Below are 10,519 nucleotides of genomic sequence, written 5' to 3' on the forward strand. Positions count from 1 at the left end.
TAAAACATTGAAAATAGAACTACCGTATGAACCAGCATTCCCACTACTGGGTATATACCAAGAGGAAGTGAAATCAATATTTTGTAGGAATATGTGAACTCCCATGCTCATGGCAGCATTATTCACAATAGCCAAGATATGGAAGCAACCTAAGCATCCACTGACAGATAATTAGATAAATAAATTATGTAGTGTGTGTATGTGTGTGATGGCATCTTCAAAAAGTTCATGGAAATGCATATTAGGAAAAAAACTATGAGTGGATTTCAATTTTTTTGCACCAAAATTAACTGATACTAACTCGTTATAATATGCTTCAACAGGATGTAGTTTGAGGCACTCATAGAGATATTAGTTTGAAAACAGGCCCTAGAGGACAAGATAAATTCTGCTAAAGTTGAAGCAAGAATAAACATCAAATTGTTGGTGAAGCTTGGGTGGAAGAATGGTGAAATTACTGATGGCTTATGAAAAGTTTATGGAGACAATGACCCATGGAAATCAGCAGTTTACAAATGGATAACTAGTTTTAACAAGGGATGACATGATGTTAAAGACAAAGCCCACAGCAGCAGACTGTCCACATCAATTTGCAAAAAATAATTCTGTTCATTCTAATTGGAGAGGACTGACAACAGCAGAAATAGCAGCCAACACCAGAGACATCTCAATTGATTCAGCTTACACGATTGAAGTTGAGCAAACTTTCCACTTGATGGGTGCCAAAACCATTGCACCCAGTCTAGCTTCAGATAAAAAGAAGATTTTGCTTGCTTTCTTTTTTTAAGACAGGGTCTTGCTCTGTCACCCAGGCCGAAGTAAGGTGGTGTGATCACAGCTCACTGCAGCTTTGACCTCCCAGGCTCAAGTGATCCTCCTACCTCAGCTTCTCAAGTAGCTGGACCACAAGTACATGCGGCTGGTCCACTGGCTGGCTTGCTTATTTATTTACGTATTTATGTATTTATTTATTTACTTGAGATGGGGTCTCACTACGATGCCCTGGTTGTGCTCAACTCCTGGGCTCAAGCAATCCTCCTACCTTGGCTTCCCAGAGTGCTGGGATTACAGGCATGAGCCACTGTACCCAGTCAAGAACAGATTTTCAATAGAAATTTTAAACAAGTGGGATCAAGATCTTGAAGCATTTCCCCAGATAATTGTACCAGGAGATGAAACATGGCTTTGTCAGTATAATCCTGAAGACAAAGCACAAATCACACCAATGTCTACTAGGAAGCAGAAATGTCCACTCAAAGCAAAAGCAGATTGGTCAAGAGGAGAGGTAATAGCAACAGTGTTTTGAGATGCTCAAGGCATTTTGCTTGTTGACTTTCTGGACGGCAAAGAAATCATAACATTTGCTTATTATTAGGGTGTTTTGAGAAAATCAGACGCTGTAGCAGAGAAATGCCCGGGAAACCTTCATCAGAGATTCCTTCTCCACAACAATGCTCCTGCTCATTCCTCTTATCAAACCACAATTTTGCAAGAGTTTTGATGGGGATTCATTAGGCATCCTCTTTACACTCTTGATTTGTTTCCCTCTGACTTCTTTTTGTTTTTCTAATCTTAAAAAATCTTTAGAAGGCACCCATTTTTCTTCAGTTAATCATGTAAAAGAGATTGCATTGACATGATTAAATTCCCAGGACCCTCACTTCTTTAGGGATGGACGAAATAACTGGTATCGTTGCTTACAAGTGTCTTGAACTTGATGTAGCTTGTGTTGAGAAGTTTATATATATTTTTATCTTTAATTCCATTCCATATACTTTTTGAAATCTGTTCATACATAAAATTGGAATACTATTCAGCCTTAAAAAGGAGATCCTGCTATTGCCACACATTGATGAAACTGGAAGACATTATGCTACACGACATAAGCCAGACACAAAAAGAGAAATACTGCATGATCTCAATTATATGTGAAATCTTTAAAAAAACAAACAAACAAATAATGTCAAATGCATAGAAACAAAATAAAAAACTGGTTACCAGGGGTGGAAGGTTGGGAGGAAATGAAAAGAGTTAGGTCAAATACAATGTTGGAGATATGTAGGTTGAATGAGTCTAGAGATCTAATGTATAACCACGAGGACTATTGTTAGTAATATTCAGAATTCTTGCTAACAGAGTAGATTTTGGGTGCTCTGGCCATACATCCAAAATGATAACTATGTGAGATAATATGTTAATTTACTTGACTATAGTAACCATTTTATTATGCATAAATATATCAAAACATCATGTTGTATATCTTAAATATATACAAACATAAATAAAAATAAGAAGACCATAGTCAAATTCCTTCTTGCCTTTAGAGACTACCACACCACTTATTCTATCTAGTAACTTATTCATCCCTTCTTTAACTTAGTATTTAAGGCCACCTCCCCTTGGTAATAAGGAATTAGTCCCCCAAGGAGATTGCAAGAGCCACATTAGGGCAATTGGTAGCACAGCAGCTTTAACACCTGACAGGTCTGGTTTGGCAACTCACTGGTTGTACAACCTTAAGCAAGTTACATGACCTTTTGAGTTTCCGTTTTTTTTCTCATCAGTGGGAAAATAATGGCTAGTTGGTAGGTTTATCATGAGGACTGATGAGCTATGATGTTTATAAGTCCTAAGAAAGTGACTCATACAAAACAGAGGCTCAGTAAATGTTAGTTGTTATGATGATTATTCATAATATCTTACACCTCAGAGTCTACAATTTGTCTTCTGAAATTATAGATTTAGCTCAGGTATTGGATCTTAGCAAATGTTCAATGTATAACCCATTACTGTTATTATTGTCATTATTCTAAAACCTAGACTTAGTGAATTTACATTATAAAATAATTACTATTAAGTATATATGATTATACTAAATATGAGGGATGATATACGGCACTATAGAATTCAGTAGTTGGTATTAATTGAATATTGACACGGGTATGTGATATGGATGGTATCAGGTGAGTAGTAGCTCAACAGCCAAGGCTTAATGAGTGTTTATTCTTTGCAAGTGTAATACTAAGAATTCTAAAATGTCACTACATTATTTATTGATCCTTCATATAATCCTTGAAAGGGATCGTTATGCACATTTCATATATGAAGAAATCTGAAGCTTAGAAAAGCTAAGTAGCTTGCTGGAGGTTCACACTTGGATATGGGCGACCGCAGCTCAAAATCACTTTCATCTGACTGCAAAACACTTGTCCTTAACCCCTAAGCCAGTGACTCAGAGTGAAGCCACTTGGAGCTCTACCCTGTCAACAGCTGTGTGTTCTTTGAAAGATATAGGAAAATTACATATGTATGCAGTGACCCTCTGGAAACTGGAAGGAATAGAGAAGTCTGAGACATTGTCTTAATTCTTTTTATAATAGTCTTATATTTAGACTCTATTTCACTAATATAGCCTGGGTTTTCCACAAAATAATTTAAGATGATGAAGTTTCCCTGCAGTAAATATTCATCCCATTAAAAATAACTGAACACCAGAAACAGAACAGAATAGGAACTCAGTGAATGCACTGGCATAATGACAGACACTGGGAGGGACCTGGCCTTCACCAGTGTGCTATGCTGCTTCCTTTTGTTGAATGCCTCCAATGAGAAGTCCGTGGAGTGGCAGCCCCAGTAACTGGTTAAGAATTCAGATTTGGGGGCCAGGTGCGGTGGCTCATGCATGTAATCCCAGCACTTTGGGAGGCCGAGGTGGGCAGATCACTTGCGGTCAGGAGTTCAAGACCAGCCTGGCCAACATGGTGAAACTCCGTCTCTACCAAAACAAAAAAAAATTAGCCAGGCGTGGTGGCAGGCACCTATAATCCTCAGGAGGCTGAGATAGGAGAATTGCCTGAACCCTGGAGGCGGAGGTTGCAGTGAGCCCAGATTGTGCCACTGCACTCCAGCCTGGGCGACAAGAGCGAGACTGTCTCAAAAAAAAAAAAAAAAAAAAAAAAAATTGGGAGTTAGGCAGAGTTGAGTACCAGTCTCAGGCCTGACACTTATTGAATGTACAATCTTGAACAAGGGTTTGACTTCTCTGGGGTTCCATTTCCTTATCTGCAAAATGTTTATCTTTATCTATTACCCTTATCTATCTCTTTGGGGTTTGTGAGCATTAAGTGAGCTAATGCAGGTAAACCACTGGGCACCATACCAGATGGCAGAAAACACTCAATGGTGGTAGCTGGTCCTGTGGTAAATGGCTTTCACACAGGGCTGGTTCCAACAGAGATATCCAAATGCAAACAAGTGCTGCGTAAATGAACATTTAAAGGTTAAGTACTTAAACTGAAGGCGTAAAATGTTCAATGTGATCTTGTTCTATTCTTTGCTGAAGCTAAGGAGGGATGGTAAGGAGCCACTGGTATTTGTATAGGGGAATCTCATTTCCTTTAGTGCAGGAGCATGTCCATATCCAGAACCACTCCTTGCTATGGAAGCCAGCACAGGCAGGCCCACAAAGCCCTTGAATGTTTAGCAATTTTTCAAATCCTGGCAACAAGCCAGAGAAAAGGATACAGCTGAAAATAGCAAAGGTGGAGACCCAAGAGGCAGTGGGGTCACTCCTAATGCTTAGCAAGTTTTTAGCAATCTTATCTGCTGTGCCCCCAGCATCTTTTGTTTTGTTAAAAAGCTGTGTGGCAAAAATAATGCTGTCAGCAGAATGCAGAGAGCAGTGAGTCTGATGTAAAATAATGATTCCATTCTCTAAAGGCTCATGGTTCTTTACAGTCATTGTATGCCACATTCTTTTGAGGCTGGAAGTTGACAGGTAACAGAGGGAGGAAAAGGATAATTAATTTGCTTAGTCTGGACTGCTATTGAGAACCTGGGCTGTGGATTTGGCTCAGCTACAAAATCAAGACATAATGTGCATGAGCCCCTCTGTCTGTGAAGCCCTGGCCTCAGTTTCTTCATCTTTGAGATGAACAGTTTCTAAAGAGGAGTTGAGCTCCATGAAGGCAGGGCTTAATGAATCCTTGGTAACTACAGTAGGGCCTGACACACAGTAGGTGCTGAATAAATCAGATATTATTGTTGTCAAACTAGCAAAGTTAAGAGGACCCTTCACTTTGCTAATGAGACTCCTTCTATGAGCATATCTAAGAAGCTATGAGTCAAAAACTAGCCAAGTAACCCTTTAAAAGAAGTGATGCTGCCTTTCCAAAGCCAGGCTAATACTGCACGCAGACTACACAAGGGCCAAGATACCCAGCCCAAAGCTGAATGAATCCTTTTTAGAATCACAGGGTCGTGAGGAGCACTTGAGGTCCTCCTTCTCTGCATCACCATCAGAGCATCTCCACTGAAGGAGAAGGCCAGAGTACTTGGAGGAAGCCCAACTGTTAGCAAAATCCTTCACAGCTTAGAAACACCTTTTCATACACTGTCTTAGTTGGTACTCACAGAAGTCTTGTGAGGAAGGGAAGTGGGTGGTTTATCCAATGCAGGGTGATGAAACTGAAACTCAGACAAGGTATCCTCTTGATCAAAGTTAATTCATTGGTAAGCAGAACAGCCAGGAATTGAGCCTGAGACTTTAAATTCCAAGGTCCCAGCATTCCATAGTAAGAAACTGTGGATTCCCATCTGTTCCCACACTATGCTCAAAGATTCTGTGTCCTGAGCAGAACAGTAATTCATAATAACCAGCATTCATTGCTCCTAGCATTACCAGATACTGTATCTCAGGCACTGTTCTCAGGACATTACGTGCGTTAACACATTTCATCACAGCAATGCTATGAGGCAGGCACTACTTTTACTCCCAATTCAGAGATGAGTGAAGCACACAGAAAATGAAGCAGCCTGCCAGAAATTACCCAGCTACCAAGGGAGGCTGTAGGTAATCAGGGAATCGTTAAGTCCCTTTTTCCCACTCATGAGAGAGTGTCTGGGAGGTTGGGGTTTAGGAAGAGCCTCGCCATCTTTAGTTCACCAAAATGTGCCTAGGGAGTCCAAAGAGGTCTGACTATGCTTGAGGATGGAAATTGGCCAGCGTCTGTCATCTCAGGTTTGCAGCTGCCAACACCAAGGGGATATATTCCCTTTCCTTTGCGGAGTCATGCGTCGTGTCCTCCTCTATTCCCAGTAGCTGTATCCTTTTATTTTGCCAAAACTTTTCTCACTGATTAAGGCAGAGCTGAGAGAATAGTTGGTCTGGGATTTCCAGGAGCCTCTTCTGTCACTGGTTCCTCTCAGTGAGGATTAGATAGCAAAGATAGGGCAAGGAGAAGGTAGGGCCATTAGAAAACCCACCTATGGTTTTCAAACACCTACTATGTGACAAACACTGAATTAGTTCATTCACTCATTCAAAATGAGTTTACTGGGCACCTATTATGTGCCAATCTGACTGTTCAATATTAATTAATTTTAAAACAGCATTGGTCATCTATAAATACCAAGCCAGGCATTATGCATGAGTGGTGATGGTCATGACCAAAATAATATTAAAAAAGTTACCAGTGTTCTAAGGATATGCTATTTAATGATTTAATCATCATGACTCTGTAAGACTACTACTATTACTATTTCTATTTTATATACCATAAGAGATATGGCTAGAAAAGTTTAATAAATTAGCGAATATCACACAAGGGGTAATTTGTAGAGCCTGGATATCTATATATCCAGTATATCTATATATCTAAGATAACTAGAACTCAGTCCCAACTTTAGGGTAGGCTCAGTCATTGTAACCTATTCACCCCTCACAACAACCCAGTGAGATAAGCAGTACCATTACTCGCATCGTGGATTATGCCTATTTGATTTTTACAATTTCAATTTTAAGTGCTTAGTGGGAAAACCATACATGAAACACGCATTTTTCATAGAACATGACCTCTACTGGCAAAGCAATTTTTCAGCAGATATTCAATGAAATAACAGCCTTTTCCAATGCTTAGGTTTACATAAAATCATACCGAATATACTTTAAATGTGATTCAATTTCATTTAACAAATGAGAAACTGAAGCTCAGGGAGCTTAAGTGACATTCTCAGACCCCATTGCTAGTAAGTGGCAAACCCAGTTTGTGGTCTTTATACCAAACCACACTTGCAAATAGACCTGTGGAAAACTTAGTTTGTAAGGTATCTGTAATGCTATTTGATTATATCTTTCTGGGGAAGATAACTCTTTATTTTCAACAGGCTCATCACAAGTTTTAGAGATTTCTGATCAACTCTGAAAAACTGTCAAAGCCAAACCCTGGTTTTGATTTTCTGTGCAAGCATTGACAAAAGATGTACGTATTTGCTGGGCAACAGACATTTAGGATCTGTCCCAGGTGCTGGTTTGGATGCCTGAAGTAGAACACTACAAGCATAATGGAGAAATCCTGCATTTGTACATTAGCGTCCTTGCAAAGTATAAGGAAATTAATGTGTTCTTTACAAATATGTTTTAAAATGACAAATTATTGAGGAAGTTGGCAAGCTTCAGAGATGTTCTCAAGAGAGCTGTCATAGCAGGAAATACTCATAACCCACTCTTTGGTGCCTTAACTGAAGACAAAATTTTTGCACGGATGAACTTTTCTCCTGGGGCATGACTGGCATTCTGAGCACAGACATGCATGTGTGAACTTGAGATATCGGACACATCTTTTTAGCTCTCTGGCCCTCAGTTTCCCTGTTTATTAAAGGGGAAAACATAGAAAGAAATCTTTCTATAACATTTTCTGGGATCATGGACCCAGGAACCTCTGCAAATCTAAACAAAATTCAGAGTCTTCTCTCCCAAAATGTGTAACATTTTATGTTTCATAAGTACACAGGCCCCTGAAGCCCAGTAATGGTTCCCCTAGATGTCTATGAATCCCAAGTTTAGTCTATTTCTAAATTCAATTTTAGGGGAAATATGTATTATTTCTAACAATCAAAGTTTTGGATTTATTGTATGCCTGGGCAGCCATCCATTCTTGCTCTTCCACTACCGAGTGACTTAGCAGCTTGTGCCAAAGTTCTAAGGGAAGTCTTTCAGATTAATAGATGTGTGCCCAGGACTAACAAAAAAACCAGCTCCTTCAGTACTTCCCTTCAACATTTAACTTTGTGAAAAAATAATCCTTTTAGTGGGAAGAGCTGCTCTACCAGGCTTGAAGAGGGTATAAGATTACTAGCCTAATAACTTTCAGGAGTAATATGCTCCTTGATGCCAACTGATTGTTGCTGGGAGAACGTAAATAACTATTTTGATGTTCTTCATTAAAGAAGCAGTTATCTGGGCTTTTATTTGGTCAACTAATATGGCTTGAGTAATCATTATATGCAAGTATTTGGGAAATACAAAGATGATTCATTAAATGACCTTTTCTTTAAACATATTACAAAATTTTTTTTACTGGTCTTACTAATAATTCCAAAATCATATGTTTTGCAAGTATTATTTTGCTGCCTGTTGTTTTTCACATTGCCCTATTTCCATGTACATTTCATGTATGTAGAGGTATGTATGCATTGGAATATTTATGTGTTTGTGAGTTCATGTTCCTTGCAAATTTATCTGTAGGAATTTGGGGAGGGTTTGACCTGAGGCTGCATTCCTTTAGAGAAAAACTGCATTTCCTCTCTGGGTATATTACCCGTGTAGTACTATAGTATCGTACTGATTTAGAAGACCTCTTTTATCAAATTCTTCTTTGGAGATGTTTTATACACTACAAGCAATATACATTTGGCCACAAACCCACATAAGGACTAACTTGGAGTTATGAAAATCTCAAGAAAATGTTTATATATTCTATTTTTCTCCTTCATTCAGTACTGTTTCATCTGAACATTGGGTTGATTTCAAATTTCCCCTTAGTTTGAAGATACAGCCCTTTGGGGATCCCAGGAGTTGGGATCTCCTATTTGATTTCCAACCTTTTAAGGGCTGTAGACTTTATCACCTGTTCATTGTGCAAGTTTAAAAATGGAAGCTCAATGTCACCATTTTTCTGGAGATCCCTGCTGGGATTATTTCTGTTTGCCTTCATTTTCCCTCTCTGCAGTTTCCTGCTATCATATGACTTGTAGTTTATCTAAATTACACCAGCATATAAAGTGATATACTGCAAATTTGGATGTATGCATATATTTCATTCATACCTTCAGAATAGTTACATCTCATTTAAAAACCCTCATCGTAAAGCCATAACCCAGAATTGATTTCTACAAGCAATTCTTCTTGTCATAATATATGTAAGAGCCATGTTCAAATTATGATCTAGGACCAGCAGCATTAGCATCACCTGACAGCTTATTAGAAATGCAAATTTTTGAGCGCTTCCATGAACCTACTGAATCAGAATTATTCTGGGCTGGGGCCCAGGAATCTGTGTTTTAATCAGCTCTCCAGAAACAAAGGGGAAGGCATGTTTTGTGACAGGCAGAGAAAAATTTTGATCAAAGACCAAGGCTAGAAAGAGGTACATGGGAATAGTAAGACATTCAGTTTGGCAAGAGCTTCTGTTTAGCTGGGACAGATCATTGAGCCCATATCACTGATGAGTTTAAAATTTAATTATCTTCTGTTTTAGTCTCTTAATATTCTACAGGAAAATGGAAAGTCATGGAGACAGGACAGTCTTGGGATAAAGCAATGAGTTCTTTCCTAAGACCTATAGAAATAACTCAGAACACTACCATTGTGATCTGTGAAAGGCATAAGGAAAATCCAGAGGCTGATGCTATTAATAGCTCAAGGCTTGGAATCCTACCGATGCATTTTACAGCCCCAAGTTGGCAAAGAGCACGTGGAAATATATTTTCACAATTCAAATCAGAAGGCTTTGGGAGAAGATTGCCAAGTGCACAGATGCAGGGGATGTTAATTATTCTCATGGACAAAGCACCTAAGGACTTCGTGTGAATTATTAAAATGCTGTGCTAACTTATTGCATTTGAATGTCAATTGACTGGATATCAGTGTTAAGAGATCTTTACTCCAGGACAAAATAATAAAATTTCTAGTTATTCCCCCCCCGACAGAGCTGCTATGATTGTTGCCTTTATTGAATTACATGGTATAGAAATTGGAATGGCAATATGTCTGTACAAATACAGACACAGAGGGGTTTTTTTTTTTTAGGAAAAGGTGGGAGAACAAAGAGACATTAGAATTTGTATTAGACTCTATTCCTTTGAGGAAATAATGTCATCAGTTTTCCCAAGAAATGCCATCTTGACATTCTAATTGTACAACACCAAAGGAAAGCACTTCCACAGTTAAAGGGAAGGCTTTATTAGAAGAAGACAGGGGACATGGGAGGCAGTGGAGTGTTCAGAGCTGCCAATAAATGACTTGCTGATTGATTCCTCATAGACGTCTGCATATAAATCAACCTCATTAGCGCCTCCAAAAATGTAGATGGCAAACACCTAACTTGTGAAGATTAAAGAAAAATAGATTTAGTGTATTCTGCAACATTTCTGGCATATAGGAGGTGCTCAATAAATGAAAATTTTTGTTTTTATTAATGAGGCAAAGATGACCAACCAGAACCAGACTCAGACCACATGA

Source organism: Rhinopithecus roxellana, chromosome 3 (genome assembly GCF_007565055.1).
Source record: "Rhinopithecus roxellana isolate Shanxi Qingling chromosome 3, ASM756505v1, whole genome shotgun sequence".
In the NCBI taxonomy this organism is placed as follows: domain Eukaryota; kingdom Metazoa; phylum Chordata; class Mammalia; order Primates; family Cercopithecidae; genus Rhinopithecus; species Rhinopithecus roxellana.